We start from the raw sequence: 17,155 nt of genomic DNA on the forward strand, positions 1-17,155 counted from the left end.
TCAGAGTCAGCTATCAGAGTGTCAGTATCTCTGACACTCCCCTTTTATCGGTCAGCCAGGGCTTCCTGATTGGATCAGATTAATAGCCCCAATTAGGGAACTCGTTTTCTATAAGGTCGAGCTGGCTGATCGCACTACAATCGCTCCAACTTTCTGGGGCAACCAGGGATGGACAACACATCCTGCCCGAGTTAGCAACTCCAGTATCACATGTCAAAGTAAGTATAATCAATATAAGCTAGCATTCAGAATTTTATCAAACCTTCCCAGTAACCAATTGTTCATGGGTGTTCCAAAACAGTGAGCACTTTCAATGAACTGGGAAGGGACCACAAAGTAGAAGTGTATTTTAGGGACAGTGGTTTGTGTTTCTATAAAAACATGTCCTGGAGCAGCATAAATAATGGTTTATGAGTGATAATCAAAGCAGTGTAGCCTACTTAGAACCAAAGCACTCATGCACTCTTTGGTGTGCAGATACATAGATCCCTTAAAATGGCCACCCAAGTGGACAGGGTTGTTAAGAAAGCATATGGTGTTTTGGCTTTCATTAACAGGGGGATTGAGTTTAAGAGTCGTGAGATCTTGTTGCAGCTCTATAAAACTTTGGTTAGACCGCACTTGGAATACTGCGTCCAGTTCTGGGCGCCCTATTATAGGAAAGATGTGGATGCTTTGGAGAGGGTTCAGAGGAGGTTTACCAGGATGCTGCCTGGACTGGAGGGCTTATCTTATGAAGAGAGGTTGACTGAGCTCGGTCTCTTTTCATTGGAGAAAAGGAGGAGGAGAGGGGACCTAATTGAGGTATACAAGATAATGAGAGGCATAGATAGAGTCGATAGCCAGAGACTATTTCCCAGGGCAGAAATGGCTAGCACGAGGGGTCATAGTTTTAAGCTGGTTGGTGGAAAGTATAGAGGGGATGTCAGAGGCAGGTTCTTTACGCAGAGAGTTGTGAGAGCATGGAATGCGTTGCCAGCAGCAGTTGTGGAAGCAAGGTCATTGGGGTCATTTAAGAGACTGCTGGACATGCATATGGTCACAGAAATTTGAGGGTGCATCCATGAGGATCAATGGTCGGCACAACATTGTGGGCTGAAGGGCCTGTTCTGTGCTGTACTGTTCTATGTTCTATGTTCTATGTTCTATGCATCTGAGAATTGCCTAGTGAAAGGAGCAGAAATGTTAGGATTTCTCAGCAGATTTCAAGATTGCTTCCATTGAGAGGTGAGGAGTGGAGAAAGAGACAGGAATTTGCTTGGGGGAGCATCTTTCTGCTCTCTCTGTCATTACAATACTGGATGAAAGGACATCAGAACCGAGGGACATGATCACATCATTAAACTAATTTCACATTGATGGATCTGCAACTTTACTCAACTTACACTCTGCAATCTGGACGAGATGGTAGTGTTGGCATAAAGCCATTAGTGTAGGAATCAAGTAGGACTAGATCAATGCTGCCTCACAGCGTGAGGGAGCCAGGTTCAATTCCACCCTTGGGCAATTGTCTGTGTGGAATTTGCACATTCTCCCGGTGTCTGTGTGGGTTTCTATCAGGTACCCTGGTTTTCTCCTAGTGTCCAAAGATGTGCAGGTTAGGTGGATTGGCCATGCTAAATTGCTCATAGTGTTCAGGGATGTGTAGCTTAGCTAGATTAGCCATGGGAAATGCAGGATTGCAGGGATAGGGTAGGGTGCTGTGTCTGGGTGAGATGGTCTTCAGAGGCTCAGTGGTGACTCAATGGGCCAAATGGCCTGCTTCCATTCTGCAGGGATTCTATGATAATGCTCTGAAGACAGTGGTTCAAATCACACCATAGCAACTGGTGGATCTTAAATTCAGCCTGGACTTGACAGAAAGTCTCAGTAATGATGAAACAATGACTGGTTGTATAAAACTCACTAATTTTTTTGCTTGCGGAGACAGTAATGTGTTCAACACTTAACCACAAACTGCCCTATTGCAAGTCAGTCAGTTGAAGATTGCAAATGCGGGGCACTGTCAACATCTTTCATATCCCAGGAAAGAAAAGAATAAAAGAAATGCCTGTCTGCCTGCAACAAAAGAAGAAAAAAACTTTAAATCTTAAACCATTCAATGCTCACAAAGATCCCTGTTATTCAGAGTTGTTTTCTGTTTAATGCATGTGTCTTGGTCAGTAAGTGTTGAAATGGAACATGTCTCTGTCACCAATGCCTATAGATTACAGATAGTCTTCAGGCCTCATTTGATGACTAGATGTGTACTTATTCTAAATCTGTAGATTGATGAAAGACATATAAACATACAAACATGTGAATTAAAAGCAGGAAAAGGCCATTCAGCTCCTGGAGCCTAACAACTATTCAATGAGAGCACTGTTAAACTCCACATGCTCACTTATTCTCAATAAAGATGGATTGCTTTGTTAGTCGAGAATCTTTCTATCCCTGACATAAAAATATTCAATGACTCTGCTTCCTCTACTCTTTGGGAATGGCACTTCTCATACCTTCAGGGATAGCAGCAACGTGTTGCTCCATTAATACTACTTTACAGCCATATGACCACATAAATAATGCTAAAAAGTTGATTTGACAGTGAACAATTTTTACACTTCTTCTCCGTAGAATGGCTCCATATAAACCCAGTGCTCTGTAATCAGATCATGACAATCTTGTTGCTTTCACTTCTTTATTCTAAGTTTCTTTAAAACTAATCTCATTACTAATCTAACCAACATCCCAGTTTAGGTGTTCCACCCTTAACTGTTCTTCCCATTTGTCTCTGGCTGTCACATGCCCTCTGGTCACTAAAGCTGACGTAGCAAATTTGTTTTTATTGCTGGTGCCTATCATTTCCTTTCCCGCTCATGACTCCTTGCTTGTCCAGCAAGTTCCCTCTGCTTCAAATGTTGAAAGCTGCTTTCAGCAGCACTCTTTCAACGTAGCATTCAGCATTTTTGTTCAACTGCGAAACCAATGTTAAATTGCGAGGATGTGGTGAAGTTAGAAACAGGGATTAGATAACTTCAGGAGGAGGAGAAACCAGAATGAGGTAAGGACTTCTCATTGTCAATAAATGTTAAGATGGACAAGCACAGCAGGTCAGACAGCATCCGAGGAGCAGGGAAGTCAGCATTTCAGGCTATCCTGACAAAGGGCTTTGGCCCGGAATGTTGATTTTTCTGCTCTCAGAAGATGTCTGACATGCTGTGCTTGCCCAGCTCCACATTTGTTGATTCTAGCTTCCAGCTTCTGCAGTCCTCATTGTCTCCAAGGGCTTTTCATTTCCTGGGTCAGGAGTTAGCAACCAAGATTGTTGATGGAGAAGGAGGACAAATGATGTCTAGGAGAGGTGGCCTAGTGATCTGATTGCCTACTTTCTGTGTTTTTCAGGTGCTAAATGGCCTCCTAGATGTCATTACAATATGCAAAGAAAGCTATCCACCTTTACTGGTGCAGACAATAAAACGGGAGTCTAGGGCTCCTGTCTGAAATGGGTGAAGGCTCTTTACGTCTCAAATAATAGGCTTACTGCTGAGGATAGTTGACAGTCAACTGCATTGCTGTGGGTCTGGCGTCACATGTAGGTCTGACCGTATGTGGATGGCAGTTTTCCTTCTTTGAAGGGCATTAAAGAGCCAGGTGGGGGTTTCCCCAATAATGTTTTCATGTTCAGCATTAGGTTCTTCATCGCAGATATTCTTTTGTATTGAATTCAAATTCCACAATCTGACGTGGTGTGATTTGAACCCATGTCCCCATGATGTTAGTGAGGTTTCTGGATTAATAGGTCTAGTGATAATTACCACAAGGCCATCACCTCTCTATATGGGTAAATGGTGTTCATTCCCTCAAAAATCTCACTAATCTATTTATTTAATACTCAGAATACAACTTGCAGTTACAAATTACTATGAGTACATCCACACTCTATCTTCCTTCTGTTGAACTGAGAATGGAGTGAATCATGTGGTTTCATCCTGCTCCTTGACTTAATTGGCATATCTAACTCTTAAAGTAACACAGCTCTTAAAATGATAATGCTCCATCCTCCTTTTTCCAATTGCAAATTGTAAGAGTCAATATAACATTCTGGTAAAATCAGTGTATGATGACAAATCTTTGCATGTGCTTGCACCCTTAACATTCACACAAAATGGCATCACTGCTGAAAATTTGAACTCACATGCATATTAGAATCTGCAGAAATTCATGTGAATGTGCATTTAAGTTGCATTAACCATGCATATATAATAAAACCCCTTCTTTGGTGGTATCAGCAGATGGTAACATATATATGGGGTGGCACGGTTGCTCAGCAGTTAGCACTGCTGCATTACAGTGCCAGGGGCCCAGGTTCAATTCCGCCCTTGGGCAACTATCTGTGTAGAGTTTGTACATTCTCCCCATGTCTGTGTGGATTTCCTCCAGGTGCTATGGTTTCCTCCCACAGTCCAAAGATGAGCAGGCTAGGTGGAATGGCCATGCTAAATTGTCCGTAGTGTTCAGGGGTGTGTAGATTAGGTGGGTTACAGTGGGGCGGGTCTGGGTGGGATGATTTGAGATTCAGTGTGGACTTGTCGGGTTAAAGGGCCTGTTTCCACACTGTAGGGATTCTACAATATATAGGTCTAATCAATGATTACTGAATTAATATTTGGATCCCACATCTTTATAACATATCAGTGATGGTCATCACAGTTATCATAACTAAGACTGGCTTAATATTGCAGATTTATAAATTTCATCAACTGTCATGATGGGATCCGACCCATATCCCTAGAGCATTAGTCTGGGTCTTGTAATGACTAATCAAATAATGTTATCACTGTACCACAGAATCTATTTGTGACCATTATTTGAACGCCAGTACCAAGATTGGTTGTGATTTTGCTGTTAAACATTTAACCAGAATTTAATGCCCATTTTCATAGATTTTGTAGAATCCCTACAGTGTGGAAACAGGCCCTTCGGCCCAACAAGTCCGCAATGACCCCACCCAGACCCATCCCCCTATAACCCACCTAATCTATACATCCCTGGGCACTATGGGCAATTTAGCATGGCTAATCCGCCTAGCCTGCACATCTTTGGACTGTGGGAGGAAACGAGCATGTGGAGGAAATCCATGTTGACATGGGGAGAATGTGCAAACTCCACACAAACAGTCACCCAACAGTGGAGCTGAGCCTAGGTCCCTGGTGCAGTGAGGCAGCAGTGCTAACCACTGAGCCATGGTGTCTCCCCTTTTTGTTACCCCTTTGTATCAAGAAACAAATCACTTGTTTTCTGAATGGTGCTGCCTTATCACAAAGTCCAAAATGATCTGGTGGAGAGGCTGAGACCTGAATCTAGATCAGGCCCAGGGAGTTTTGTCGTTTCTGTTTCCATTTCCTTGCAATATCCACCGGAAGCTGGTCCCTGTCATTAAAAGAAAAGATTGTGCAACTCTCCATTATTACTTTCCCCCCATATATTAGCCAAGCAACTCAGTCAGGTTATTCGTGAGGGTTGTTAGGTGGCCATTTTGAAGAGCTGGATCTTTGCTCATTTGGTTGCTATTAAAGTTGCTGATATTCAGGCACTCTTCTACGATTCCCCTAATAAACCCTCCAAAGCACCGGAGTTTTGGTATCCAGACATCATGCTGCAGATGCGTATAAATTCATGCCTCCCTGGTTTAATGTGCTTCACAGGAACATGAGAACATAAGAAATAGGAGCAGGAGTAGGCTGTCTGGCCCATCAAACCTGCTCCGTCATTCAATAAGATCATGGCTGGTCTTTTCGTACACTGAGCTCACTTACCATAACCCGTAATTCCTTTACTGTTCAAAGATCTATCTACTTTTGACATAAAAATATTCAACGAGGTAGCCACAGCTGCTTCATTGGGCAGGGGATCTCACAGCTTCATAAGCCTTTAGGTGAAGAAGTTTCTCCTCAACTCTGTCGCAAATCTGCTCCCCTTTATTTTGAGGCTATGCCCCTTAGTTCTTGTTTCACCCACCAGTGGAAACAACCTCCCTGCTTCTATCTTATCTATTCACTTCATAATTTTATATCTTTCTCTAAGATCCCCCTTAATTCTTCTAACTTCCTGCGAATATAATCCCAGTCCACTCGACTGCTCCTCAGAAGCCAACCCTCTCAACTCTGGACCCAACCGACTGAACTTCCTCTGCACCCCGTCCAGTGCCAGTCCATCCTTTCTCAAGTAAGGAGACAAACACTGCATGCAGCACTCCAGGTATGGCCTCACCAGCACCCTATACAGATGCAGCATAATCTCCCCATTTTTAAGCTCCATTCCTCAGCAATGAGGGACAATATTCTATTTGCCTTCTTAATTACCTGCTGCAGCTGCAAACAAACACTTTGTGATTCATTCACAAGGACACCCAGATCCTTCTACACAACAGCATACTGCAATTTTTCAACACTTAAATAATAGCTCAACATTGTACTCCATTTGCCAGAGGCTTTCCGAATCACTTAACCTGTCTGATGACTTTCACTGTCCTCTGCACACATTGTTCTACAACTCACCTTAGTGTCAGCTGCAAACTCTGACACACTACACTACATCAATTTCACATAGATTCATTGGAACTTCTGGCACAGAAAAAGCCCACACAGCTCAAGTTTCATTGTCATTCCCTCACACTCTAAAACCTCAGGCAGGCAGGCATTGCTAAGAAGGGTAGGCCAATTTCTATCAGGGCTAAAGGTACTTGTGGCGCAGATAGCACCTCCAGGCACTTTGCTAGTAACTTGGGCTCTATGAATAAATATTGTATTATTGCATAGATCTTAGGGCAATGTACCTTTGAAGACAGATCCATACATTGTGACATGCGACTTTTTAGTGTAAAGGTCCATGTCTTCAGTAAATAAATCACTGTTCAATCACTGCAATCAGTTATGTGCCATGTTAGAGTCAGGTAATATAGCTAAAACATCAGTGAGGATAGAACCCAGACCATGAGTAAGTTTGAGATCTATTAGAAGTGTAAATGGTTTGCATTGTTGATAATGTTCAAGACACCTGTTTCAATAAGAACCATGTCCTCGGGGTAAATGCTACATGGGTGAACATGCAGGGAAGTTTACAGACCTTACCACACTGGTAAGAACAAAGAAAAGAACAAAGAAAATTACAGCACAGGAACAGGCCCTTCGGCCCTCCAAGCCTGCGCCAATCGAGATCCTCTGTCTAACCTGTCATCTATTTTCTTAGGGTCTGTGTCCATTTGCTCCCTGCCCATCCATGTACCTGTCCAAATATATCTTAAAAGACGTTAACGTGTCTGCGTCTACCACCTCCACTGGCAACGTGTTCCAGGCACCCACCACCCTCTGTGTAAAGAAGTTTCCACGCATATCTCCCTTAAATTTTCCTCCTCTCACTTTGAACTCATGACCCTTAGTAATTGAGCGCGCCACTCTGGGAAAAAGCTTCTTGCTATCCACCCTGTCTATACCCCTCATGATTTTGTAGAGCTCAATCAGGACCCCCCTCAATCTCCATCTTTCTAATGAAAATAATCCTAATCTACTCAACCTCTCTTCATAGCTAGCACCATCCATACTAGGCAACATCCTGGTGAACCTCCTCTGCACCCTCTCCAAAGCATCCACATCCTTTTGGTAATGTGGCGACCAGAACTGTACACAGTACTCCAAATGTGGCCGAACCAAAGTCCTATACCACTGCAACATGACCTGCCAACTCTGTACTCAATACCCTGCCCAATGAAGGAAAGCATGCCATATGCCTTCTTGACCACCCTATTGACCTGTGTTGTCACCTTCAGGGAACAATGGACCTGAACACCCAGCTCTCTCTGTTCATCAATTTTCCCTAGGACTTTTCCATTTACAGTATAGTTCTCCCGTGAATTTGATCTTCCAAAATGCATCACTTCGCATTTGTCCGGATTGAACTCCATCTGCCATTTACCTGCCGAACTCTCCAGTCTATCTATATTCTGCTGTAATTTCTGACAGTCCCCTTCACTATCAGCTACTCTGCCAATCTTAGTGTCATCTACAAACTTGCTGATCAGACCACCTACACCTTCCTCCAAATCATTTACATATATCACAAACAACAGTGGTCCCAGCACAGATCCCTATGGAACGCCACTGGTCACAGGTCTCCAATTTGAGAAACTCCCTTCTACTACTACTCTCTGTCTCCTGTTGCCTAGCCAGTTTTTTATCCATCTATCTAGCACACCCTGGACCCCATGTGACTTGGTAGAGGTGTATGGCCCAAGAAGTGACACCTTGGTAGCAATAAGAGGGCATTGAAAGCTTGTGGTACCTAGTGGATACTAAAAAAGTGATAGAAGCAGTGGCAGTTGTCAAGAGTTCTTTTTCCAACCATCACTCACCACCTGCCTGAGTTTAGCGATGAACTAACAATCAAGGCTATTATGTTGCGATGCATACTACAGCACAGTAAACCCAAATGAGGAGAAATGCTTGTGAGCTCTCTGTATCAAGGTATCACTGTGTTTGATTCAATAAACAACAGTTTTGCAAAACAACCAGAAGAGCTCTAATCTAGCAAAGCCCCCTTCTCATGGGCAACCAAGAAATGGGCAATGAATGCTGGCCTAACCAGTGACACCCATGTTTCTCAAGTGAATTAAAAAATTCCTATGGTGAAGTATAGCCAAAAACACCATTCTAAAACAAATTAAGGCTAGGCTCATAGATGAGTATTTCTGAAACTCTTAACCAATTTCCAAATTCCTATAGACTTGCAAGTAAATATCATTGAATTTAAGCTGTTCTCATTCACTTTGGTTATAAACAAGCAGAGCAGATTCAGCAAATTGCAGCTGATGATCTCCAAATGGAAAAGCTCACAAAGATCATCATCAATGGATAGCCTGAATACATTCAGCAAGCTAGTAGGTTCTTCCTACTTATTTAGAGGCAAACTGTCCAGGAATGTAATTTTCAAAAGCAAATAAACTACAGGTTTTACACTGGCATACGCTTGACAATATGGGTGCAGAAAAACAAGAGATTGACAATGTAAATCTATCTATTCACCCAGCATCAAAACATCGTGTGGAACATGTCAACTTCACCACCATCAACCTCAACAGGAGAGGATCTCTTATTCTGCATATGATTCCTTCAGAGCTGTGGTGCAAGATGAGAACTGATATTTTCTGTGTCCAAAAACACATTAGCATACTGGTGGCTGACTATCTCACCAAATACCTCGTTGTACAAAAAAAAGTGCCTCTGGCACAACAGTCACTGACACAATAAATATTCAGTGTATTGTTGTTCCTCAGCAAGTTATGTTTCACAGTGCACTAGTGCACCCTTCCCAGACATATACAGGAAATGGGATTTCCAGAACATTGTTTCATTGCCTCATTATCCTCAGCCTAACAGTCTCACCGAATGTACTACTCGTATGGCAAAATCCATGATAGTTAAGTGTGAAGTGCCAAAATTATTGGATAGATGAATTAAATCTATGTGCCTCTCCTCAAATTCACCTCCACTGGCAGCTCTCATATTTGGAAGACAGATCCATAAAATTTTTCCCTCCTATACTCTCACTGTTCAACTGCACACATGTGTTGCATGGTTTTAAGGACAGGAGAAAAAGTTACGACAGCATGCAGACAGCTATCTCAATTTGAACTAGGCAAAGCATAAGACTTCAAGATTTTTCGGTGAAATCATGGTTTCTGGAAAGTTACAACATCATTATGTCCAAGACCTCATATGATGTTGAGATAAACAATGTTTAAATCCTAAAAAGAAACGGAGACATACCTGAACTGTATAAGATCAAACCTCTTTACGTGGGATGGCAACTTGGATACTGAAAGTATCGTACAAGTTGACAACTGTGTGTCTATGACAATGATTCACATCCATCCACAACGACAGCACACCACAGGGTGAAGCTATACAGCTGAGTCATGATAACTGGTCATGTCATACATCTGCCAATAGTTTATCTTAACTTGTAGAGGCGATGTATCTATGTGTATCCCTGTACCTATTTTTTAAAGGGAACTGGGTGATATTGCATTGTTGTGTAGATCCCAGAAAGGCAGTGTAGCTTTAATAAAGTTAGATAACATCTCAACATAGAATCCCTACAGTGCAGAAACAGACCAATCAGCCCAGTAAGTCCACACCACCACTCCAAAGAGCATCCCACCCAGACCACCCCCCATAACCCTGCATTTCCAATGGCTAAACCACCTGACTTACACACCCTTGGATATTACAGGCAATTTAGCATGGCCAAACTACCCAACCTGTTCATTTTTGGACGTGGGAGGAAACCAGAGGACCTGGAGGGAACTCATGCAAACACAGAGAGGATGTGTAAACTCCATACAGAGAGTCACCTAAGGGTGGAATTGAAACCAGGCCCCTGGCACTGTGAGGCAGTGGCCCTAACTGCTGAGCCACCGTGCCATCCACATAAACATCCCCATGTCTCCTTCAATGGACATAGCACTGTACAGCCTGTAGTCATTGCAGTCTGCTCTCGTAGTGTCATAGTCAGGTAACGTAACATCATAGAGCCATAGAGTCAGACACCACAGAAACAGACCCTTCGGTCCAACTTGTCCATGCCAACCAAGTTTCCCAACCTAAACTAACCCCACTTGCTTGTGTTTGGCCCATATCTTCCTGAACCTTTCGTATTCATGTACCTATCCAAATGTCTTTTAAACACTGTACTTGCATCTGCATCTACCACTTCCTCTGGCAGTTCATTCCACACATGAAGCACCAGTCACTTTTAAGTCTTTCTCCTCTCACCTTGTCAGTACACATAGTGCCAACACTGTCTTTAAGTCTTCAATGGTCTAACAGTATAAACAGTTAGTTTTATTTATAAAGTTCAGGACATCTGCTTCAACAAAAATGTGCCTGCCGTAGCTGAATAGCTGGAGGTATGTGGAGAGAATGAGAATTGGATGAGGGTGGCCTTAGTGTGAGAGGGTGAGATGGAGTACCTGGGGTTAATTAGATCAGGGAGTGTTGCTGGGTGAATGATGAGTGCCTGGTGCATTGAGAAGGCTGTCACTGTAGTGGTTAGGAGAGGCCATGAATTCACTGAGGCTACCACCCATGCCCAGTCACGTGACACCTTATGGTTCAGTTTCTCGGGGCCAGACTCAACAGAGTTGACCCTTCTGGACACTTTCTGTTCCCACTCCCCTCTAGAAGAGCCCAGGTACCAGTCTTGATATCTCTCCCTCTACCTAAGACCACAGGTAAAGCTTTCTGCAACTCATCAGTCAATCTGGATTCTTCTTTATGGCCTGGCTTCATTTTATGGTATTTTCCATTGTGACAAACCTTTTCTCCACATTGTCTTTAAGAGGCAGCCCGCCATTAAGAGGAAAGGATCTGTAGCATTTGAATGGGGAGCAATGTTGATATGCTTCATGTGCTGTGTGCAGACCAGACCAGAAGACTCAATCTTCCCATATTCCCTAGTTTTTTTAAAAAAAATCCTATTACATAGGATGTGGGTATTGCTGGCCATTGTCCATTCTTCATTGTCCCAGAGAACGTGGTAGAGAACTAGCTTCCTGATCCATTCAGTCTATCTAATAGCTGAAGCAGTTTTCAGAGGGCAGTTAACAGTCCACCACATTGCTATAACTTTGGAGACACACGAGACCAGGTAATGATGACGGATTTCCTTCCCTGAATGGCACCATGGCTTCTTCATTAAAAAAATAACAAAGCCATCAATAATGCTTTCAGCGTTACTGGGATTAGCTCAATATTGCAGCCGTATCTTGTGAATTAAATTAAATTCCACCAGCTGGTGTGGCAGAATTGGAACCCATGTCCCCATATCATTCAGATGCGGCCAATGCGACAATGTGAACTGTGCCCCCCCCTCCTCCTACCACACCGACTCCCAGAAATCTGGGTAGATAAGTCACTGGCTCAGTTTCAGGAAATAAAAGTAGAAAATATTGGAAATTTCTTGGTATTTGTGGAGAGAGAAAAAAATTAATGCTGCAAAGTCTGTTACCTTGTTTTGGAACCGTGGAGGATTTCCAGCATTTTTAAGTTTTTTTTTCAGATTTCCAGCATCCACATTATTTGGATTCTGCTGGTTTGAAAGTCTAGCTTCAGCGGGCAACTTTGGCCTTAATTGCCGATCTCCATACGTGAATTTGCTGAGAGGTGCAAAACAAGAGAGATCTGCAGATTCAGCTGCCAAGCACCAATTAGGGGCAATTCTCATGGGGCAATATATGCGGGCTCCTCAGTCACTTCTACTGAAGGTGTGGAGTGGCATACAAAAGCTCATGCAGTTGAGGGGTGTGGAGTTCAGGAAGCAAGGGAGACGTTCTGTGTTGCAGTACTGACGGTCCTGGTGCAGAAGGTGCAGAGGAGGGCTGGGATGTCCAGTATTCAGAGAAGAGAAGGAACCCACCTCACCCTCCTGCAGCAGCTGGCTTCCCAACCTCGTCCTGACCAACAGGGAGCTCTTTAGCATGATGTCAATGATTAAGCTCTCTCACTCTGTCTCTGTGAAGTGCTCAGAATGTTGGTGACACTTTCACAATCTCCTAGAAAGTCAAAAGCCTTCTCCAAACCTCCTACAGCAAGCGAGCAGTGAAAGGTGATTGGATTTTTTAACAAAGCTTCCAACCCTCAGCTGCAACAGATTTACTGTACTTAGCGAGACAACTGTTAAGATATGCCATTTGGTGAAACAGTAACTTCCTTAATTCAAGACAATATGAATATCATTCCATCCTGGGCCAGCAGTGGGATGGGGCCTTGGGTAGGGATGCTATGATTCTTACCAAATAAGCTAGAAATCTCAATATGGAAATCCAAGCAAGTATTTGACAAATCTAGCTTGCTGCTTTCTCAGAATGGCATCCATATTGGACATTGGGCACTAAACCCCATCTCATGGCTCACTCCATGGCCATTCATAAGCCACCCCCATCAATATTGGCATCAGATATGGGCCAACCCAGTTATAGGAAAGATATTATCAAGCTGGAGAAGACTTAGAAGAGATTTACCAGGATGTTGCCAAGTATAGAAGGTTTGAGTTATTAAGAAAGGCTGGATAGGCTGAGACTTTTCTCACTGAAGTATAGGAAGTTGAGAGGTGACCTTATAAAACAATGAGGGGTATAGATAGAGTTAATGGCAGTTATCTTTTGCCTAGCATGGTAGATTACAAGACTAGGGGGTATATTTTTAAATTGAGAGGAAGGAGATTTGAAAAAGACATGAGGAGCAAGTTTTTTGCAGGAAAGCAGATCTCCTGACCTAAATCACAGCGGAAAACAGGATTTTTTTTGGACAATCATAAGTTACTCAAACCAGTGTTTTATGCAAGATATATTCAAGTAACTAAATTCAAAGTCTCCAGTTGCTGTGAACTTGTGATCCAAGTCATTAGTCCACACGTTAGGATTATTAGTCTGGCAACATAATCAGTACCTTCCATCCCTTTATGAATGAGAAATACTAGTGCAAACTCAAAATGAAGCACAAATACAGCCATCCATTAGGCTCTCTTCCATTCCCTTGACTTTTTCTGAGTTCAGATCCTGCAATCTTAACTAACTTTCTGGCATTGCCTGCACTTCCAGCCCTTAAAGCATTGTGCCTCCCATTTCAGAATGCTTTATCTAATGTCCCATTTCACAGAAATAATCATAGAATGGTCCCAGCACAGACACTGGCTGTTCAACCCATTGTGTTTGTACTGGTCCTCTGAGAGACCAACTCTGTTTCAATCTGCTGACTCTTTTTTCTGCAGCCCTACAGCATTTCTACTCTTAAAATAATTACGCCATTCTTCATTGAAAGCCACAAAACTGAATCTGCCTTCACCACACTCTCACGCACTATATTCCAGATTCTACCTACATGCTACGTAAAAAGCCTTTTTCCTCATTGTCATGTTTCATTCTGTGATCAATCACTTTGGTGCACTCTACCTCTTGCCACCTCACCAATGGGAAATGTTCCTCTCAGTCCACTCGGTCCAAATTGTTGATAATCAAGAGCTCTATTAAATCTTCTCTCAAACTTCCCCTCTTTAAGACCAACCCTACCGCCTCCCTATTTTCAACCAAGCTTGCCGTGAGGCCCTGTTTATTGAGATCCTTGAAGGCACAGCTGTTTATGAACTGATTTCCTGGGAGAACAGTGTTTGCTCCCTAAGTTAAACTCATTCAGCAAGTATTGGAAATATCTAAAACAACAAATGCATTGCACAGGACATCTGGTGGTTTAGCAAATATCTTGCAGGAGGACTTTTGCGTGCTGTTTTTAACCACTTCCCTTTTAGATCGAGTAACAAATCAGAATAGTTCTAAAATGTGCAGTATCTGCACACCATTGAATAATAATGAAAGCTTCAAAATCACTCAGCAACTATGATAATAAAGTTGTTAAAGACTGAGATCGTTACTTCACATTGATTTACTGTAAAATCTGCAGCGTGGCTACAAGAACTATCATCAGAAACTCAAATACAAATTCAAATGCAGAAATCCTTCCCTTTAAACACCCAGTGTTTGGCTTCCTGTTGTTTTGACACATTGAAAGTTGTGGATAAATTTGTCAAGTGTGTTTGCCAGAGCATGAGAGTGTCAGATAGCGAAAGGGCACACTATATTGGGGAAGGGGGTGGGATGTGGTGGGTGTTGTGGTGGGGAATAGTGGGGTGGTGGGGGAGGGTTGTGGCAGGGAACAGTGTGGTCCCAGTAGCAAAGAATACACCATGAACAGATGTTGGAAGTAAGTTAAGCATTTTGAATATTTATTTCTACTTCCATTCTCTAATATGCCAAGGCTGAAACTAAGAATGTTCTACATATGGAATTGTGAGCTTTAATCAATCAGCAAGGATCACAATATTTTGATAGTTCCCTGTGTGCTTTGTCTGCTTCCCAAAGCTTTCCCCTCCACCTCCAGCCTTATTCAACAGCCTCAGGTCATGCTGGCTAACAGATTCCACAATCAGCTTCCAGCAGCTTCCAAGTGACAGAGCATCAGCAGACAGTGAGCACGCCAGATACTCGAACCTAGAGACAGTTTTGCTGTCCTTACGCACTGCAGAGGCAAGAATTAAACACAAAAGCTTGTCAGTGTTGACTCTGTGAGGAATCTCACTTCTCAGTCAGACGTGCCATGCAGGATTAGGCATTGTTGTTCCTGAGGAACATGCGCGAAGTTAGCCACGACAAACTGGATTTACTGTACATTGAAATAAACAGGTCGCTCACGTTGTGGAAGTGCAGAGAATTCAAAATGCAAGCAGGCCTACTGATAAAAAAATTAGGTGGTCCTCAGGCTGACGGAAGCACACTTAGGGGGAGCGTTCATAATTAGAGAATGGTGCACGGTCGATAGTACTGGTCTTCAGGCTAATGGCTTGGCTGTCCTTCAAGTGAATGATAATGATTCATCAGTATTTTTCGACAAAGGACAGGGCAGTTCCACCCAATGACCTCATCAGTAGTCATTTCTCAACAAACATTGCTGAAGCGGATTGTGTCGCACTGATCTTGAAACCTGGTGGATGGCGGGGGAGGACAGCTGAGAGAGCAAGGTGGTTACTTACGCCTGTTTCTGGAGAGGCAAAGCCAATAAGCACAATGCTGGCAGCCACAATGTCGTTGCAATCCTTTACCCTTCCTCCCACTCTTCTCACCCTGGACCTCGCACTAACTCAGCGGGAGGCACCGGACTGTTTGCGCTCCACCATGGGCGCTCTAAGGTCAAACAGCAGTGCCTGGTCTCTCGTTATCTTGGAGCTCACCCCACCCCCACTGGACCAAGGCTGCTGAGCCAGTGTGGGCAAACAGTGTGCAATAGTTTCCCCACGTTAAGAAAGAACTCTCACACGGGATCCTTCCATACGCTCAGGATAAAGTTCGGAACCCGGAACATCAGGACCCTTATGACTGGTGACACCAGGGGGAGCGCCACGCCGCCACTCTTGCTTAGGAACTCAGGCGCTATGATACTGACATTGAGAGAGCAGCTCCAGTGCTGTACTGTCGCATGTGTTGTCTTGTGAGTGATGTTTGAAGCTAATGCTCCATATCGGCTCTCTTCTGTGAATATAAAAGATTTCATGTTGCATTTTGTAGAAGAGCAGGGAGTTCCCCTAATATAAGCTCTAGTTAGGCCCCATTTAGAATACTGTGTCCAATTTTGGGCCCCACACCTCAGGAAGGACATACTGGCCCTGGAGCATGTCCAGCAGAGATTCACACGGATGATCCCTGGAATGGTAGGTTTAACGTATGATGAACGGCTAAGGATCCTGGGATTGTACTCATTAGAGTTTAGACGGTTGAGGGGAGATCTAATAGAAACTTACAAGATAATGTATGGCTTAGAAAGGGTGGACGCTAGGAAGTTGTTTCCATTAGGCGGGGAAACTAGGACTCGTGGGCACAGCCTTAAAATTAGAGGGGGTAAATTTAAAATTGAAATGAGACGACATTTCTTCAGCCAGAGTGTGGTGGGCTTGTGGAATTCATTGCCATGGAGCGCAGTGGAGGCCGGGACGTTATATGCCTTCAAGGCAGAGATCGACAAATTCTTGATCTCAGAAGGAATCAAGGGCTATGGGGAGAGTGCAGGGAAGTGGAGTTGAAATGCCCATCAGCCATGATTTAAATGGCGGCATGGATTTGATGGGCCAAATGGCCTTACTCCCACTCCTATGTCTTATGCTCTTATATCTTGGCTAATACTTACCTGTTGATTAATACTAATGTTAACCAGATTACCTGACACGTATCACTTTGTTATTCATAGTCATGGAGTCATACAGCATGGAAACAGACCTGTGTCCTCACTGACTCTGCCACAAAAGTAATTGCTTGGCAGAGAATTCCTCCACGGCGTCCAATACTCCTGTAAAGCGCTATAGAAATGCAAGATTTAAAAAAGAAACACGTACATTAAATGAGGGCAACCACACACATTAAATAGGCTGGGTTCAGGACTGATCTAGCAGCTTATAATTGGGCATCTGTGAGATGCTGAGGGTCATCAAAAATGGAATTATATCCACTACAACCTGTTTTCTCAGTCCACCATTTCTGCCAAGGTAGGATACCAATCTATGTTCGGGGAGATGTATGGAA

The 17,155-nt window shown here is 43.3% G+C and overlaps 1 protein-coding gene across 1 annotated transcript in view; it reads left to right on the top strand.

Moving 5' to 3' along the window:
- Window positions 1-2,870: 2,870 nt before the first annotated feature.
- LOC125457911 (G-protein coupled receptor 55-like) overlaps window positions 2,871-17,155 on the top strand; it is a 32,067-nt gene continuing 17,782 nt past the window's right edge. Inside the window, exon 1 of the mRNA XM_048542696.1 lies at window positions 2,871-3,040. The gene's annotated coding sequence lies outside the window, so the exon portion shown is untranslated. The remainder of the gene's footprint in view (window positions 3,041-17,155) is intronic.

Source organism: Stegostoma tigrinum, chromosome 14 (genome assembly GCF_030684315.1).
Source record: "Stegostoma tigrinum isolate sSteTig4 chromosome 14, sSteTig4.hap1, whole genome shotgun sequence".
Taxonomy (NCBI): domain Eukaryota; kingdom Metazoa; phylum Chordata; class Chondrichthyes; order Orectolobiformes; family Stegostomatidae; genus Stegostoma; species Stegostoma tigrinum.